General features: G+C 37.6%; 1 non-coding gene across 1 annotated transcript; it reads right to left on the bottom strand.

Moving 5' to 3' along the window:
* Window positions 1–17,252: 17,252 nt before the first annotated feature.
* Window positions 17,253–17,359, bottom strand: LOC133311875 (small nucleolar RNA R71). The gene has a single exon (XR_009751601.1). It is a non-coding gene; the product is annotated as a small nucleolar RNA R71 (small nucleolar RNA).
* Window positions 17,360–19,993: the final 2,634 nt, after the last annotated feature.

Genomic DNA, 19,993 nt, shown 5'->3' on the forward strand with positions numbered 1-19,993 from the left:
GAATTGGGTGAAAATTGTAAATGTTTGGGATCGGTTCTGTAATGGAAATATCCATGTGTACCTACTGTACGCATCAATGAAGCTGATGTAGTATCTTGAACCATATGTGCTTGGGACAGCTGCAGGTCCCCAAATATCTGAGAAGATTAGTTCAAGTGGTTTGTTATATGTGGTGTTAGAATTAGGGAACGGAAGTTGGTGCATCTTGGCCATGCAACATGCTTTGCAAATGTCATGATCAGTTTTATTGTAGAATGGTATTCTACAATGATGAAGAACAATCTTTACAGTGTTGATGGCAGCATGTCCTAATCGACCATGCCAGAGACTTAGACTAGACTTGGAATTGAAATGACTAGCTACATTCATAGCTGAAACAGAAGAACTTGAAATTTTAAAAGGACTGGAACTATGTAAGTCAGAAGAAGAACACAGTCTTGAAGAGTTGAGCTTCTTAGGTTCCTTAGAAACAGCAACACCTTCAAATGCATATAATCCATTCTTAAGCTTGCCTTGGAGAAGTATCTCCTTGGAAGCCTGTGATTTAACAAAACAAACATTAGCATGGAATTCAAAGAAAACTCGATTTTCTCTTGCAAATTGAGAGACACTAATCAGATTCTTTGACAAGTTTGGAACATGAAGCAGATTGGATAATGGAAAAGCTAAGGAATTGGACTGTGATTCAAGAATTGAATGACCAATATTTTTAATTTGCATACCTGAACCATTACCAATTTTTACTGTTTCTTGACCTGTATAAGGTGTCTTGGCTACATGATTCGAGACATCTGGTGTGAAATGATTTGTGGCACCTGAGTCTGGGTACCAAGTTGGATCAAAGGCTGAGAAGAAATATGAGTTATCATCATGCTGTGTAGCACTTGAGCTTGCCATGGTCATATTTGACTGAATCTTGGGCATTGAGTTTGAGCTTCCCGAGTTACTAGTCATTTGCTGTTGTTCAAATGGATTTGGAAGATTCTGACTGAACCTATGATAACACTCCCATCCAGTATGGCCATTGCCACACACTTGACACTGGTTTTTACCTCCATTGAAATTGTTACCTCTATTGAAGCTGTGACCAGATTGAAAGTTGTTGAAACGACCTCCATTTCTAAAATTTCTTCCTCTGAAGTTGTTGTTGAAACGTCCTCTGTTGTTGAAAGAAGATGGACCTCCTCTGAAATTGTTTTGCCTTCTGAAATTCATTTGTGTGAAGTTGGCTTGCATATGATTTAGCTCAAACTTTTTATGCTTTTCAATTCTTTCTTCTTGAGCTAGTAATAAAGCTTCTATTTCATTGACAGTATACGCATCAGATCTTGAAGTTACTGAGGTAATAAACGGATCATACTCTTCACCTAATCCATCAAAGATTGCATCAATGTGATCCTCAGTTGAGATCTTAGAACCAGTTGCTGCCAGCGCATCAGATATCTTCTTGATTTGCAGAAGATACTTTGATACTGGTCCTTCTTTCTTGGAGTTCTTGAGCTGCAGCTTCAGCTGTTTTATTTTGGCGCGAGTTTGAGAAGTGAAAAATTCTTCAAGATTCTTCTAGATTTCATATGAAGAATTGCAGCCAACTATTCTTGTATGCATCGACTCTGACATTGAAGCTAGAAGCCATGACATGAGGAGCTGATCTTGTTGCTCCCAGCTTTCTTCCTCAGCACCAGATCTGGTGTTTTCATCACTTTGATTAATAAATTTCTGCAACTTGAAACCTTTGATCGTAGCCATGGCTTGCTGTTTCCAAGGTAGGAAATTTCCATCTTCCAGCTTAAATGATACTGGATTTGAGAAGGAATATAAGTGATTCGAAGAGCTTGCATTTGCGGAAGCAGAGACGGATTCTTGAGTGGTCTCCATGGATCAAAAAAAAACTCTGATACCAAGAAAGGCATGACCAGCTAGTCTCTCCGGTGACTGTCCTTGTTGGAATCAACTCGTTATTCTCGTTTCTAACCACAATGACTCCACCTTTCTTGGGTACAGTTTGTACTAGACTTACCCATGCACTATCAGATATAGGATAGATCATTCCTGCATCTAACAGTTTAACTACCTATTTCCTAACAACCTCTTTCTTGGTTGGATTGAGTCTCCTTTGTGGTTGCCTCACAGGTTTAATATCATCTTCCATTAGAATTTTATGAGTACAAAAGGAATGATTTATACCTTTTAAGTCGGAAAAAGACCATCATATTTCAGCTTTGTGTTTCTTCAACACCTTGAGAAGTTTTTCTTCTTCCATGGTTGTCAGCTCAACATTGATGATGACTGGATAAGTGTTGTTATCACCAAGGAAAACATATTTCAGATTTGGAGGTAACTCCTTAAGCTCCACCTTTGGTGCTCCAAGAATGATGTCATCTTTCTTTCTTTCTAGTTCTTCCACCACTGGATTTTTGCCTTTATCAGCAAGTTCAGCTTCTTCGTTGATTTTCTCTAACTCGAGTAAGGAACTCTCCTCTTTCATTGTGTCATCAACTGCTTCTTGTATTACGTTGATAAACCTTTGGTTTACCATGTTTTTAGGCTAAATTATATGAGAATTATATGGTAGATTGCATGGAATTCAAGGATTTACAACATATAAATCATAAGTTAGGAATTTGAGCTAACGTTTTGATTTTCTTTGCTTTTTGAAGGTAAACCCACACTTGTTGGTGCTAAGAAGTGATGACGAAATTATGACAAAGAGTTGCAGCTCAAAATGAACCTAAGGAAGCCAAAATAGTACAAGTCAAGGGTGAAAAGAGCACGCTCAAGCGCAGAAATGGACACTCGAGTGCGTCCAGGCAGGAAGATCAGCCGAATTGAGCAATTCAGGACACTCAAGCGCCCAAGAGCATGCTCAAGCGCCCAAGATTACAAGAATTTACCATTGAGGAGCACGCTCGAGCGCCCCAAATGGCCGCTCGAGCGCGCATGGGAAAACAACTTCAGGAAATTTTATGCACAAGAAGGCGCTCAATTGAGCGCCCAAATACGATCCCAATCAGCTTAAGATTTGATTTGAGTTGCTAATTGATAAGATTTGTAATATTTCGAATAAAAGCGGAAACAAATCAAATCTTGATTTATTAATTGATAAGATTCATGGAGAGATTAGATGGAGAATTAAAAAGATATGGTTTTAATGGTTATAAGTAGGGAGTTGAGGGTCAAATCAATTAACCAATTCAGAGAATTACACAGAGACCTGAAGGAGGAACCCTGTTGCGGAGCGTTGGAGCACTGAGGAACCAAGTCAACCAATGGAGGCTTGGGGTTCTCTTTTCTTTATTATTGCTTTTGAATTCAGTATGCTAGGCTAGATTTTTCTGTAGTTAAGGGTAGATGGAACCCAATTGAATCTTTATGTTTATGAATTAAATTGTCTCTGAATTCTTCTCTTTTTATATTTGAATGAATTTATCTGTCTTTAATGCTTTCTATGAGTTTGCCCCTTATAGAATGATTTTGAGGAATTGTATGACAATAGGGATGTTGGTGCATGAACCCTGACTTGATAATTTCATCATGATCCTTGTGATCTAGGGATAGACATAGGGCAACTGTGCAATCTTTAAATTCTTGATCTTAATGCATGTTTTCTTGGGGAATAATCGGGGAACTAGAGTTCTTTCAAGATCACATAGATTTAGGGTAACAAGGAATTGAGCCTTAATTAACTTAGAAAGAATTGATTGGCATTATATTAAGAGCAGATTCTTGAAGTTTAATTCATTGCATATAGAGGAGATTGAGGGAAGTCGAAACCCTAGCTACGCTTGTTTTAAATTCTTTAATCAATCATCATCTTTTTCAATTGTCTTTTTAATTCTGAATTTTCTTTAATTGCATGTTATTACTTGTTTTTATTCTTCAATTACAGCTCTCTCAAATCCAATTCTTGATTGTCCAACTAAAACACGATTAGCGAACTAGTGCTTGAAAATTCGATCCTCGTGGGAACAATCTCGTACTCCTGTACACTTTATTACTTTATGACCGGTGCACTTGCCGAGTCGCAACATATGTTAACCATGAAACAGTCTCCTCCATCTGACGGATGTTTCATTGACTCGAAGACATCAATAGTGACTGTCTCTTCGTTCATTCTCAGCATCAGTTTTCCTTGCTCCACATCAATCATTGCTCTTGCAGTGGCTAGGAATGGCCTCCCAAGCAGTAGGGGAATCTCAGAATCTTCTTCCATATTCAGAATTACAAAATCTACAGGGAAGATAAATTTGTCAATTTTAACTAAAACATCATCAATTACCCCGTCTAGTCGTCTGATCGATCTATCAGCTAAATGGAGAGAAATCGTAGTTGATTCCAAGAGCTCTGCACATGGAAAGTGGCATCAGATTTATACTTGCTCCCAGATCACATAATGCCTTACCTACTTCGATATTTCCTATGCTATAAGAATACTGAAGCTTCTCGGATCTTTCAGCTTGGGAGGAAGTTTCTTTTGGATGATTGCACTGCATTCCTCAGTTAAGACCACTGTTTCGCACTCCTTCAACTTGCGCTTCTTTGACAGAAGGTCTTTCATGAATTTTGCATAGTTCGACATGCTTTCCAGGGCTTCTACGAAAGGAATGTTTACTTGCAACTTCTTGAAGAAATCCAGAAATTTTGTGTATTGTTGTTTCTGGATCTCTTGTTTCAACCGCTGAGGGTATGGAAATCGTGCATAAGGAGACGTATCTGCCAGTTTTGGTTGCCTGTCCAAAGCTTTCTTTTTCTCCCATTTGAATAGCTTCTTTTCTGGACTGCTCTTTTCGACTTCTCTGCGTCTTCTTCTTTCTCCTTTTCAGCTACAGGTTTAGCTTCTTTCTTCTTCTCAGCTGGCGGCTTTTCCACAGGTTGGATTACTATCCCACTTCGGGTAACAATAGAATTACATTGTGCAATTGGGTTGGTATCTGTGTTACTCGAGAAGGTGCCATGAGTTCTTTCAGTGAACTGTCTTGACAACTGGCCAATTTGAGTTTCCAGGTTCCGGATAGAAGCTTCTTGATTCCGGAATGAAGCTCTTGTTTCATCTCTAAAGGCATTTGCAATCTGAATATAGTCCGAGGTGGTCTTGGACAGCTGTGCAAAAGCTTTCTTCCACTTTTAAATGTTGCCTTGTGGTGGGGGTTGTTGTTGCGGTGGTAAAGGAGGATTCAACTGATGATTTGATTTGTAACTTGAAGTGTTGCCTTTTGGGAATCCGAAGAAGCGTTCTTCTCTTACAAGACAACAAGGTGGTGTGGATTTCCATATGAAGACTTATGTTCTTCAATTCTAAAGAATTGATCAAGAATGCATCTGATCAGGAATAGCTATCCGAATAAAGGTATCAACTTTAAACCCCTAACATGTCTATTGTAACATCCCACGTAATTAGGGGAAATACATAAGATACGATAAGGCATGAGAATGCATATGAGAGAATTCGAATTACATGTAATATTCATTTGGTCTTCGAATTATTTGGCTATTAGTATGGAATTAATATTGAGTTAGGGAATTCACTTGATTTATAATAGGTGAGAATTTATTGTAGGCACGTTGAACTCTAGTTATGAGTATAAGAATAATTTAATTATAATATATAGAAAGCATAACACTATTTAGAATTATATGAGTACTCATTAAAAGTATGTGATTAATTTTATTACAAAGAACAAACCCTTAGTAAATAATTAGTAAGACATTATGTGTGAGAGGTGGGCCTTTAGGGCACTTAATTTGTAACCCTTTCCCCATTAAGGGCTACGGCCCTAGTGCCTTGGGAGGGGGCTCCAACCAGCCCAAATTGCTCTCCTTTTTACCGTGATTGATCTTATCTAGTAACATATTAGACATTACTTGCATGTGGTCTAAGTGGTCCCTAAAGCCACATCACCTTCTCCTTATCAGGTCCCTTGTGCGCATGATGGGAAGCCATAGACAAAAAAATTATGACTTGCTTTTGTTAATCAAACCCAATCAGCCCACACAATCCAGCCTATGCATGTCTCCTAGCTTTCCAATTGTTTGCATGCGTGCCACTTGGCTTTCTCTTTCACTTGCATGTACTTCATGTGTCAACCAAAAGCCTTCCACCACTCTTGCATGCGCTTAGAGTGTAGAGAAAACAATCTGATTTCTTTTGCTATGCTATCTAACTCACTCTCCGCCGCTTGTGCGCATAGGGCATGACCAAATTATGATCCCTTGCTAGGATAAACAAACTAAATCAGTTTTGTCATACAAAAGAGAATACTGATTGTGTCACAATGATTCAGCCCTAAGAACCTTATCTCTTCCTTTCCCTTTATCTATATGCGCTAATTAGTGTTACCACAAAATTGAAAACTTAGTTATTTTCTTCTTCTCTCATTCTCAAGACCGTAGACATTTAGCAAAGGAGACCAACCAGAATTTGAATTCCCCCTTCTCTTCCTCAATAAACCGTGAACCTCATTGAGAGAAAACGAAAATCCTAAACACCTCCTCATTCCTCCGTGACCGTGAACGTTTTTAGGAGAGAGCACAAGAACAAAATTGTTTCGTCCTCCATTGTTGCAGCCGCGAGCTCCATGAGCAAAACACTAGACATTTAGCATTCTTCTTTTCCTTGTGACCGAACCTAAACTATCAACAAGGTAAGGTATTCATCTTTTCTACGTTCGTACGCATGTCATCCAGCTTTGATGGGAACGTTTCCTTGTCTACATGTAGCTAAAATCTGAAACCTTGGAGCTTAAAGGGAACCCTCGTTGTGTTCACGAATAGATTTAGACTCTCGTCTCCCTCTCCATACCCTTGTGCGCACAGCTTCTGTAGGAGGGCTGATCTTGCTGTCTTTCGTGGGGCTTGGGAAGCTAAAGTGCCGCTCATTGTTCAACTAGTGGTTCCCTGTGTGCTTGCAAGAGGTAAGCACAAAACCTTTTTTCCTCCTCTGTTTTAGACGTCAAGCCGGCTTAGGAAGTAGCTCTCTTAGTTAATTTATATTTTTAGATTATGCCATCTTATTATGTCCTTGGACCATAGTTTGAAGGCATAAAGAGAATAAACTCTGAAATGATCTTTTAAGAAAAGTTGGGGCGGTTTGGTTGAGAGTTAGTGTATCTAAACCTTTTATAAATCAAATGTTATAGGCAGCTTACTTAGGCCCTCTTGTAGCGCAACTTACATGGATTAGTTGGGTTTTGAGATAAAGTATCTTTAATGTTTTGCTTAGATAAAACCATTCTGCCTTGATAAATTTTGTTATAAACTAGGTCCTGCTTAAATTAAAAATACAGCATGAGGTTAGACCTTTCTTTCCCATACCTAAGGTTTGGTTGAGCTAAATTTGAATAAATGTCATGAGTCCACTGTATGATAAAATCGATTCTGTTTGGGTTTGATTAGTCACTTTTAAAACGTTAGAAAATTGTTATGAAGTCAGAATATTTTTGGGAAAATAGCCTTGGTGGTCGAATGGGTACATGAACCCTTAAGCTTGGAAACTCGTTGGTAATTTATAAGGAATAGCTTAGAACGTATTCTGATTGGATTGCACTTGTATATATAGGTGCGCATATTTTGTGAGGCTTTGGATCATTTTAGCTGCTTCCTTGTAATTTATTTGTGACGCATGAGGTAAGTGTTTGGTGGTATTACCTAATGTGACTATTAGCTAGCGTATAGAATTGTGAATTGTTGCTCACATGTGCCTTGGATTAATGTGCTGTTATATGCTATATGTATGCTGCCTATGAATGTGACAAGATGGAAAATCATGAATGAGAAGTAATTGTTATGTGGCAGCTTGGTACGGAAAGTACATGAAAGATATGCTATTATGATGATTATCTAGTCATGCATATACACCTCATATTTCATTTGTTTCTTGTTGTTTGTGAAGCGTATCATGGCATACATGCACGAATTTCATGCTGTTCATGGATTATAATATTTATATAAATATGCATACGATTGAGCACGCATCATATAGGCATCCCTTCGGTACCAGGGTATGGGACACTTGGCTTCCGTCCGCATAGGCCACAGTTGGAATTCACCTTTGAGGGAGCCATTATGGAATATCCACTGTGTATGTACGCGCACGACGGTGCTATGAGCGTAATGATGGCGTTATATACGCACTAAAGATATGTTAGTACGCGCACGAAGGTGCTATGAGCGTAATGATGGCGTTATATACGCACTATGATATGTTAACGGAAAATGAAATGTTGATGTGATTGTTTATAATTTTGTACCTAGTTTAATATTGTTGCATTATTGGTTTTGCTATCACACTACTGGGGTTTTTCTCACCCCTCTGGGGCTATTATTTTTATAAAATGGCAGGAGGACGCAAAAGCATATGAGGACATGGATTATTTGGATATTTGCTGTTAAATTCTGCTGTTTGGATTTGCTGTTGTTGCTGATTTATTTGATGGATGACTGTATTATTTTGAGAAGTTTGGATTAACTGTTGAACTATGAGTTTACTGCTGTCTTAAGACTTTTATGATCAGTTAGTTCTTTGAGTAAAATTCTGAAAACGTTTTGCGAATTACATTTTTCTGAACATTGATTAAGTGCTGATTTTTAAACAGTTTTGCGAGCACTTTGCGAGTTAAGTTACGAGGGGCAAAAGACCTCCGATTTACTCTTTCCATATTATATGGAATATTTTTTTGAATCGTTGAACTTGATTTTATACGAATTTTTCAAGACAGCAACGTCCGCCAGGAAAATAATATTTTCAGCAAGTTAAGAGATTTTGAAAGTATACTCTGATTTTTGTAAGTAACCTGATTTCAATTATAAGTTTTAATTAGCGACATCAAAATGATTTTTAGTTGTTAAAATGACGTCGAAAACTCTAATTCCACTTAGCAAACAACTCTCTTGGATGCATACAAGGGAGGGTGTTACACTAATTGGTATCAGAGCAGTTTTGATTCAAGGTGTCTGTATTTGATGAAATATTTTTTGTTGTTATGTGGTTGTTGATTTGTTGTTGCCTGGTTATATTGATTATTTATATATGTTCGTTGCATTGTTGCTTTTTGAACTTAGCTGTGAATGGGTTACTGGAGAAAATTACCTTATATTTGGAGGTGGGATGATACTGGTAGTACACTGTATTAAGCATGGCTGTGCCCACTCCCTTGCTAGGTGGTGAACCTGATCAACTCACTGTCGCGCAAGTTGTGTGTGCACAATCATGGTTATCACGGGGTACACTTGTGTCTGAGCACTAGGTTTGAAATAGTGAATTGTTACTTGAATTAACGGTTAATTATAAATCCTGTTTTCTATGGATTATAAGGAAGGTTTTATATATCTATACTTGATGTGAATATTTTTGTGATATTTTGAGCTGTGGATGATAATAAGTTATCCTTAAATAATGATTGCGGCTACATATTTGTTTTTTTACTTATGACTTTTCTTGTGTGTGGTGATTGTAGCGTATAGTTGGGTAATAGGAACTGTTATCCTTTTTCAATAATCCTGTTGGGTCTCATAACTGAGTAAGGGTAGCCGTGATATAATCATGATGATTGATGTAGTTATTTAGCCTTACGAAGAACTTGTTATTTGACTTGAAAACAGTATGTAGACCAACTTATGTAGGGATAGATCACTTATCAAAGTAGATCCAGTTAATACCCTTAGATAGTAGAGTTGGAACTAATTAAGGTTTAGACATGTGGGTCTGCTGTCTTTACAAATCTTCTAATGGTGAATTGGCACTAGACATCATTCTTGAGAAAGAAGCTGTTAAACAAAGTGGTGATGTGTGAAGGAGGGAACTTGACTCCTACCCTCTGTCCTTCATGCGAGTGATACTTGTCGTCCTAGCTCATATGCATTGACTTGTTTTGTATGATTTTGACCACTTTTGGACTTGCATATAGTGTCTTGTTTCTGATTATAGTAACGGATTTTATGCGATGATTGTTGAACTTGCCAGTTTAGATTTTTCACATTATAGTGTTTGAAACTTTGTTGCTGAAAACTTGATTCCATTTTATGCTGTTATGAGTTATCCTAGAATAATCGATTGACTCATACATATTTCGTTTATAATTATTGTGAGGCAAATTATGAACGGGAATGGTATTGTATAAACGTGTGTTATTTGGACTGCACAAAATTATTTTAATATTATGGGTGGTAAGAATCTTTCTTTGTATTAATTCGCATTTTATGAATTGAACATACAGATTTTTTATGACGCACATCAGTTATATATCATGTCAGCTCATGAAGTGTCTGCATATAACTAGACAATTTACTCATAATGTATTGTGTCATGCATAATCCATGGCTATGAGAGAGAGTTTAATTGCATTTATTCCACGATAGCATTAGGGGATGCTGTCAGGTTGGGATCAATAAGAAGTAATTATCCATACTCTCAACCTTTCCCTATTTGCTTTGTTTAAGGCGGTTGAAACCTGGGTATGTTTCATGCTTTGTTGGATTGGTACTTTAAATTGAAGAAATGAAGGGTTAGTGTAGAAATTGTGATCAACTTAACCTTGCTTCAGTTTTGATTGACGTTGGTTGAATTGATTATTGAGAAACCTTTACAGCATTTGGTACCTCAAAATTTTAAAGCTCTATTTTCCCAACTACAAAATTTTATGTCCAAGATATTCAAGACAGTTTGTATTATTTTATGTAATGTTAAGAGCAGTGGCATAACTATTGATGTAGTAGTCGAATGATTGAGATGATATATATTGGATTTACGTAACCAGTTTCTAAATCACAAGTAAGATTGCCTATTAGAGACCCATACATTAGATAAATTCTGTCTCGTGCATGTTGAAAGCTTTATAATATCAGCTCGTATTTTTGAAGCGAAGTCTGCAGGTTCCCTAGTGGGTTTTGGTGATCTGAATATGTATGGATATGTTGTCAAGTATTCAAATTTTTGTTTTAATCTTGCTAAACGTTACATTTTACACTTTTTTTGCATTTATGATTTTTGTTCACCAACATCCGATACAACTCCAGAAATTTTATAAAGTATGTTTTACCTTGTTGATAGAACCCTCTTGATATGTCTAAACTTGCCCCACTGGAGAATGATTGTCTTTGTTTTAATTTACTGTCATCAAGGTGTAATCTTATGCATGCAAAATACTATCTGAAATCATGGATTCAAATTAAACCTTGTGTTCTAATTGATTATAGATGTTAATCAACACCTGTTTCATATAGCATACTATGTGTAATCTCTTTAACCATTTTAACCAAGTTTCATTAATTTTGTCTAAATCTAAAATATTTAAGTGTTACATACCCTTACATCTAATACATGCTTCATAAACGTTCCGTTGCATCAAAAGTGCAACTTCCATGCCTAGGAGTTCAAGTGATCATAGAAATCATAATTTGGCACATTGGGTGCTTAAGCATGCAATCGTACATATGCATCATTGTCCGTAGGTGGGTCTGCACACTACTTTTAAATATGTTAAAGCACTTACTTTTCTGCCCACTTCAAGAGTTGGAACTTTTCACTATCATGATATTTTCGAATGATAGTCCCTTACACTGGCATCGTAGTGAATTTTGTATTTGCCTTAGGAGAATATTTTAAATTTAAATGCAGTACATATTGGATTTTGAAATATGAATTGTATGTACAGGTGAATTAGTATTAACTTGTGGTGTGTAATGAATAAGATTGATCTAGCTGCATTTTGTGATAACATGGACTATTCTCTTGATTTAATTGCAGGTGTACTCAAACTTCTAGAGATAAATTCAGATGAACCTTTTTCTACCTTCTGTTCATGTTTATTGGGAACTGCTGCTGATAGTTGGTGAATATGCCTTGAGCAAATTACTAGTTAGAACTACTTGTATACTAGTATAGTTACTTGGACATTAAACATAAAGAACTGAGTGTGTGATATAAAAGTGAATTTAACTTGAGCAACCAGATGTTATGTAATTGATGTTTAACGGGCATAATATTCAATCTTTAACATGAATACACTGTTGTAAAATCCGTGCCAAAAATTTAATATCATATATATATATTGTCATTGTTTTGTGACGTCCATACTGAATAGATGCATTGCTATTTATACGGATGAGATTAGCTATCTGTTTGAGTGAACTTTGGAGTTGGTGTTTTCATGCATGAGATCTCGTACCTTAAATTTTAGTTGTCCCTTGAATGCAAATTTAACTACAACTAGGAACTATGAATGCGAGTATTGTGAACTTGATTTATAAAAATTTGGTCTGTTTTGGTGGGTTATGTTTGATAGCCGCTTCAGAATTGTAATATGTGTCAATGTCTGGAAAGTTCATATTATGGTTAATGGATTCTCTGATCAGTGGAGTCAATTACACCTGAGGTACCTAGGACAGCGGAAAGCTCGAGGAAGTTTCCTCATGTGGGTGTATTGACGAACTGTATGAGAGGTACCACTTAACATGATATGTATGAAAAAATAAATAAATAGAATAGAAGTTTTGGGATTTTATGAAGATTCCTCTCAATTGAAATTTGGATTATGATGTGTACTGTTTTACTTGCTTGACTTCTTGAAGGTTAATAAGTATAAAATTCTGCTTGTGATGTTATTAAGTGAGGTAGTACTTTTCTATGTATATGGAACCCTACATTCTAAAGAATCTCTTTATTTAGGCCATTGACTTGTTAACCACATCGTTATATGGAAACATTTAAATTCTTGATCAGTGAGTAGTAGTATGGTGTGACATCAAGAGTGAGTGTTGATATAGGGATTTTGAGGAGTCATATGCTTATTGTCATACTCTATTTCAATGGTGAAATCTGTTGTAGTAACCGAATTGATGTGCAGCGACTTGTAGATGCATAGCTGGATGTAATATGACGTAGTGTACGAATGAGATGGTGTTAGACACTTGAACTAAGTAGCCTTTCGGAAGGTAGGACGAAGTTTGGGGACAAATTTCAAAATAAGGTGGGGAGAGTGTAACATCCCACGTAATTAGGGGAAATACATAAGATACGATAAGGCATGAGAATGCATATGAGAGAATTCGAATTACATGTAATATTCGTTTGGTCTTCGAATTATTTGGCTATTAGTATGGAATTAATATTGAGTTAGGGAATTCACTTGAATTATAATAGGTGAGAATTTATTGTAGGCATGTGAAACTCTAGTTATGAGTATAGGAATAATTTAATTATAGTATATAGAAAGCATAACACTATTTAGAATTATATGAGTACTCATTAAAAGTATGTGATTAATTTTATTACAAAGAACAAACCCTTAGTAAATAATTAGTAGGACATTATGTGTGAGAGGTGGGCCTTTAGGGCACTTAATTTGTAACCTTTTTCCCCATTAAGGGCTACGGCCCTAGTGCCTTGGGAGGGGGCTCCAACCAGCCCAAATTACTTGCATGTGGTCTAAGTGGTCCCTAAAGCCACATCACCTTCTCCTCATCAAGTCCCTTGTGTGCATGATGGGAAGCCATAGACAAAAATTCTGACTTGCTTTTGTTAATCAAACCCAATCAGCCAACACAATCCAGCCTATGCATGTCTCCTAGCTTTCCAATTGTTTGCATGCGTGCCACTTGGCTTTCTCTTTCACTTGCATGTACTTCATGTGTCAACCAAAAGCCTTCCACCACTCTTGCATGCGCTTAGAGTGTAGAGAAAGCAATCAGATTTCTTTTGCTATGCTATCTAACTCACTCTTCGTCGCTTGTGCGCATAGGGCATGACCAAATTATGATCCCTTGCTAGGATAAACAAACTAAATCAGTTTTGTCATACATAAGAGAATACTGATTGTGTCACAATGATTCAACCCCAAGAGCCTTATCTCTTCCCTTCCCTTTATCTATATGCGCTAATTAGTGTTACCACAAAACTGAAAACTTAGTTATTTTCTTCTCCTCTCATTCTCAAGACCGTATACATTTAGCAAAGGAGACCAACCAGAATTTGAATTCCCCCTTCTCTTCCTCAATAAACCGTGAACCCCATTGAGAGAAAACGAAAATCCTAAACACCTCCTCATTCCTCCGTGACCGTGAACGTTTTTAGGAGAAAGCACAAGAAAAAAATTGTTTCATCCTCCATTGTTGCAGTCGCGAGCTCCTTGAGCAAAACACTAGACATTTAGCATTCTTCTTTTCCTTGTGACCGAACCTAAACTATCAACAAGGTAAGGTATTCATCTTTTCTACGTTCGTACGCATGTCATCCAGCTTTGATGGGAACGTTTCCTTGTCTACATGTAGCTAAAATCTGAAATCTTGGAGCTTAAGAGGAACCCTCGTTGCGTTCACGAATAGATTTAGACTCTCGTCTCCCTCTCCATACCCTTGTGCGCACAGCCTCTGTAGGAGGGCTGATCTTGCTGTCTTTCGTGGGGCTTGGGAAGCTAAAGTGCCGCTCATTGTTCAACTAGTGGTTCCCTTTGTGCTTGCAAGAGGTAAGCACAAAACCCTTTTTCCTCCTCTATTTTAGACGTCAAGCCTGCTTAGGAAGTAGCTCTCTTAGTTAATTTATATTTTTAGATTCTGCCATGTTATGTCCTTGGACCATAGTTTGAAGGCATAAAGAGAATAAACTCTGAAATGATCTTTTAAGAAAAGTTGGGGCAGTTTGGTTGAGAGTTAGTGTATCTAAACCTTTTATAAATCAAATGTTATAGGCAACTTACTTAGGCCCTCTTGTAGCGCAACTTACATGGATTAGTTGGGTTTTGGGATAAAGTATCTTTAATGTGTTGCTTAGATAAAACCATTCTGTCTTGATAAATTTTGTTATAAACTAGGTTCTAATAAAATTAAAAATACAGCATGAGGTTAGACCTTTCTTTCCCACACCTAAGGTCTGGTTGAGCTAAATTTGAATAAATGTCATGAGTCCACTGTATGATAAAACCGATTCTGTTTGGGTTTGATTAGTCACTGTTAAAACGTTAGAAAATTGTTATGAAGTCAGAATATTTTTGGGAAAATAGCCTTGGTGGCCAAATGGGTACATGAACCCTTATGCTTGGAAACTCGTTGGTAATTTATAAGGAATAGCTTAGAACGTATTCTGATTGGATTGCACTTGTATATTGATAAACCCTTAGTTCATCAGGTTTTTCAGCATGAATTAGTATCAATTTGTGTGATTAAATGATGGAAAAAGAGGTTAATGTCCTAGAATGTCCTCAACTACAAGTTCAAGAAGCTTTATTGAGAATTTGTATTGTTCTTGTAGGAAAAACAAGCTAAAAGGGCAATTGGAGAAGGAAGAAGATTCTGAAGAGGAGAAAAATGCCTAAGTGTTGAGCGCTAAAACTTCCACACAGAACGTTTTAGCGCCCTGCTGCAAAAAGAGGCCAAAACTTGCTGGTGCTGAGCGCTAAAACGTCCACACAGAACGTTTTAGCGCGCTGCTGTGTACAGAGGATGAAAAGTTGCTGGTCTTGTGCGCTAAAACTTCCTGTAACAAGCGTTTTAGCGCCCTGATGTTAGAAAAAGCCTCTGGTCTCCAACGCTAAAACGTCCAAACCAAGTGTTTTAGCGGTGGAGTCAGTTGAGGACAGTTAAGCATTCACAAGGCGTTGACGCTAAAACGGCCATTCATGAACGTTTTAGCGTTCAAGTCAGTTGAGGACAGTTGGGCATCCATCAAGCATGGACGCTAAAATGCTCATTCTGAACGATTTAGCGCGCATATTAAATTTCTGTTTTAAATTGTAAAACTATATAAGGCAAAGGCCTTCACATTTTTAGAAATCTGGAGTTTCTCTCTTTCTCTCCTACATCAGATTCTCTGATCTAACTTCTCTCTAAATTTCTTTAGGACTTAGTCTTTGTATTAGTTAGTTTTCTATTGTAATTGCACTTGGAGATTGAAGATTCACTACATGGAAATGGAGTTTGATCTTTCTTCTCTTATATCTTCCTTAGTTATGTCTGAGTAGAGTCATTGTAGTCTGAATTCAATGGAACTCAATGATATTCTTATGTATGTTTGATTAATATGATGAAGTGTTTTTCATGTGTTGATATGAGATTTTCTGATTCAATTATTTCTACTAAGGGAGGAGTGTAGAATAGGAATATTTACACTACTCCTATATCTGACAATCTCATCATCAGGATTATAGTACTCAAGGAATTGATACTATAGTTCTGATGTAATCTTAAGACCTTAGTATTTCATGCATGTATTAAGAAATGAATCACCAAGGGATTGGGGTTTCTGATTAATGTATCTATCAGGGTAGTAAGGGATTACATCTTGAGGATAAGTAAAAGGTTGATTAACATCACAGGAAAAAGAGTTCATCATATGATCAGTTTACATGAGTTTATTGTTGAGGAAAGTTGTTTTCTGACTACTTGTTTTTATAAATCTTAATTCAAATTTTTAGTATTAGATTAATTTACCTTTCAATCAACTTTCTGGTGACAAAGTATTTCATGATTTTTACAAACCTTTGTGTAATTCAAATTAGTTTTCTATGGTTCATTGGTGTTTGAATACAAATCTCTGTGGGAACAATATTTACTCATCATTTTATTACTTGTACGACTAGTACACTTGCTAGATCCGCAACAAGTTTTTGGCGTCGTTACCGAGGATTTGTTTTTCAACATTGATTGATACTAATAGAAATCTGAGATTGAATCTTTTATTTTCAGCATTTTACTTGTAGTTATGTTTTTGGTCGATTTTAATTCTGGTGAATGCGAGGTACGGTTGAACCAAATTTTTTGTTGTATGATCCAGAATTAGAAAGGACAGTGAGGAAGAACAAAAGGCAGCCAGACAAAGAAGACAATTTCAAGAAAGGGGTGAAACCAGTGCTCTAAACCAAGAAGAAGTTATGGCCGAGAACCACAGACCACCACCAGAACAGAGGACACTGGGAGAGTACATGACTCCTGCAGTGATCCCTCCCATTGGGAGTGTTGTGCGCCCTACAGTGGAACCAAACAACTTCGAATTGAAGCCTGCATTAATACATTTGGTACAGAAAGATCAATTTGCTGGAACCAGTGCAGAGGATCCATACTTGCATATAGAAAATTTTCTGCTGTTGAGTGATACTGTGAAAATTAATGGTGTCACAAGGGATGCAATTCTGTTGAGACTATTCACTCATTCACTGACGGATGATGCAAGGAGATGGTTGCAATCATTTCCTCAAGGGAGTATAACAACTTGGGATGATCTGCAAACCAAGTTCTTGCAGAGATTTTTCTCAGCATCCAAAAGGGCTAAGTTGAAGGATGAGATTACATGCTTCAAGCAAAAAGAGTCAGAATCCATCTATGAGGCCTGGGAGAGATTCAAGACTTTATTGAGGAAATGTCCACAGCATGGAATAGAGACAACAGCAACAGCAGTCGGATGTTCTCACTAAGCAACTATCCTCACAAAAGGTTGCTTCTGTGGACACCAAGTGCGTGTGTGCTATCTGTGGGAAGGGCCATGTGACAGAGGAATGTGATTATGGGGGATCATCAGAGCAAGCAGAAGTTAATGGAGTGTGGTATGACAACAACAACCAGAGGAATTACAACAACCAGGGGCGAAATGTGTATGTGCCACCATGGAAGAACAAGAATCAGCACCCAGGGTTTAGTTATAGTTCCAACCATCAGTTGAATCCTCCACTGCATCCTCCTCCAACACACTCATCACAGCCAAGTGACACTGCTGCATGGGAAAAAGCCTTTGCTCAGTTATCCAAGACTACTCAAGATTACATTCAGGGGTCTAATTCATTCAGAGAGGAAACATTTGCATTCATGCAAGAGACCAAGACTTCATTAAGAAATCAGGAAGCATCTATCAGGAATCTGGAGACCCAGATCAGTCAGCTATCAAGACAGATATCTGAGAGACCACAGGGGAAGTTTCCTAGTGATACAATGGTGAATCCTAAGGAGCACTGCAAAGAAATCATGACAAGAAGTGGGTTGGTGCTTCAACAGGTGAAAAAGAATGTGGAAGATAAGAAGAATGAATAGGAGGTTGTGGTTGAAGATGTAGTCTCTGATGATGGAGTAGAAAAGGTGAAGGAAAATAAAGAAAAAGAAACAGTGAAGGAAGATAAGGAAGAAAAGGAGGTGGTAGTTGAAAATGATGTTGTGCCCAAGAAGATAATGAAGTGGGAGAAGAAGAAGATGGCTGACAAGCAGGACCAGCCAGTCACTTTGTCTCCATATGCCAAAGTTCCTTACCCTCACCTCAGAGGTTGAAGAATGAGATTCAGAAACAGCACTATGTAAGATTTCTGGATATTTTCAAAAATTTGCAAATTAATATTCCATTTTTTGAGGCTTTGGAGAACATGCCCCACTATGCCAAATTCATGAAAGATCTCCTTACTAAGAACAGAAAATTGAATGATGGTGAAACAGTGGCCCTGACAGCAGAATATAGTGCTCTGATCCAGAAGAAGCTTCCACCAAAATTGCAAGATCCAGGAAGCTTCAGCATTTCTATTGCTATAGGAGATGTGGAAGTGGGGAAGGCACTCTGTGATTTGGGGGCCAGCATAAATCTGATGCCATTGACGGTATGTAGAGCCTTGGGAATCAACACCCTGAAGGAAACTAATCTTATCTCGCATCTTGCAGATAGATCTATTAAGAAGCCTGAAGGTGTGGTTGAAGATGTCCTGGTAAAGGTAAACAAGTTCATTTTTCTTGTGGATTTTGTGATACTTGACATGGAGGAAGAAGATACTGAAAGTCCTCTATTGTTAGGAAGACCTTTTTTAGCAACTACAAGATCTCTGATAGATGTGGAACAGGGGAAGTTGATGTTGAGGGTGGATGAGGAAACTGTTACAATTGATGTTTTTGAAGCCATCAAACATCCTGTTGATGTGGGGGATTGTTTCAGATTAGATGTGATACAGGAGGTTGTGGAAGAAGTGAGTAGAGAAGAAGAATTTTCAGTTGAGGAAGAAAGATTAGAAAAGGAGACAAGTACAGAAGATTACCAAGAGGAACCAGAAGTGGAAGAGCTTGAAAAGAAGATTGATGACATTCCTGTGGGAGCACCTAAGGTAGAGCTTAAAGAACTACCTTCAAATCTGAAGTATGTGTTCCTTGGGGATGATCAAACATATCCAGTAATCGTCAATGCAATGTTATCTGAGAGTGAAGAAGTGAAGTTGATTAAGGTACTCAAGAAGAATAAAATGGCTATTGGATGACAGTTTTCAGATCTTAAGGGTATCAATCCTTCCTTTTGCACCCACAAAATATTGATGGAAGAGGAAATCAAACCAGTGAGGCAACCACAGAGGAGACTCAACCCCACTATGAAAGAGGTAGTGAGGAAGGAGGTTGTGAAGCTACTTGATGCTGGAATGATTTATCCTATCTCAGACAGTGCTTGGGTGAGTCCTGTTCAAACAGTACCCAAGAAAGGGGGGATGACTGTGGTGAAAAATGAGAATAATGAGCTGATTCCCACAAAGAAAATCACTGGCTGGAGAATATGCGTTGATTACCGGAGGCTGAACAAGGCAACAAGGAAGGATCATTTTCCACTTCCTTTCTTGGACCAGATGTTGGAAAGATTGGCAGGACATGCCTTTTACTGTTTCTTGGACGGCTACTCAGGTTACAATCAGATAGCTGTCGCCCCAGAGGATCAGGAGAAGACTGCATTTACATGCCCATATGGAATTTTCGTATACCGGAGGATGCCTTTCGGCTTATGCAATGCTCCTGCCACCTTTCAAAGGTGCATGTTTTCCATTTTCTCTGACATGGTAGAAGAATGCATAGAAATTTTCATGGATGATTTTTCTGTATTTGGTTCTAATTTTGATGTATGTCTGGAAAATTTGGATTCTGTTTTAAAAAGATGTCAAGATTGTAATTTGGTTTTGAATTGGGAGAAATGTCACTTCATGGTGACTGAAGGAATTGTTCTTGGGCACAAGGTAGATTTTTCAAAAATTGCCAAGCCTTTATGTAAGTTGTTGATTAAGGACCA

Source organism: Gastrolobium bilobum, unplaced genomic scaffold (genome assembly GCF_033153095.1).
Source record: "Gastrolobium bilobum isolate Gb01-03AN ecotype WA unplaced genomic scaffold, APGP_CSIRO_Gbil_v1 utg102020, whole genome shotgun sequence".
In the NCBI taxonomy this organism is placed as follows: Eukaryota; Viridiplantae; Streptophyta; class Magnoliopsida; order Fabales; family Fabaceae; genus Gastrolobium; species Gastrolobium bilobum.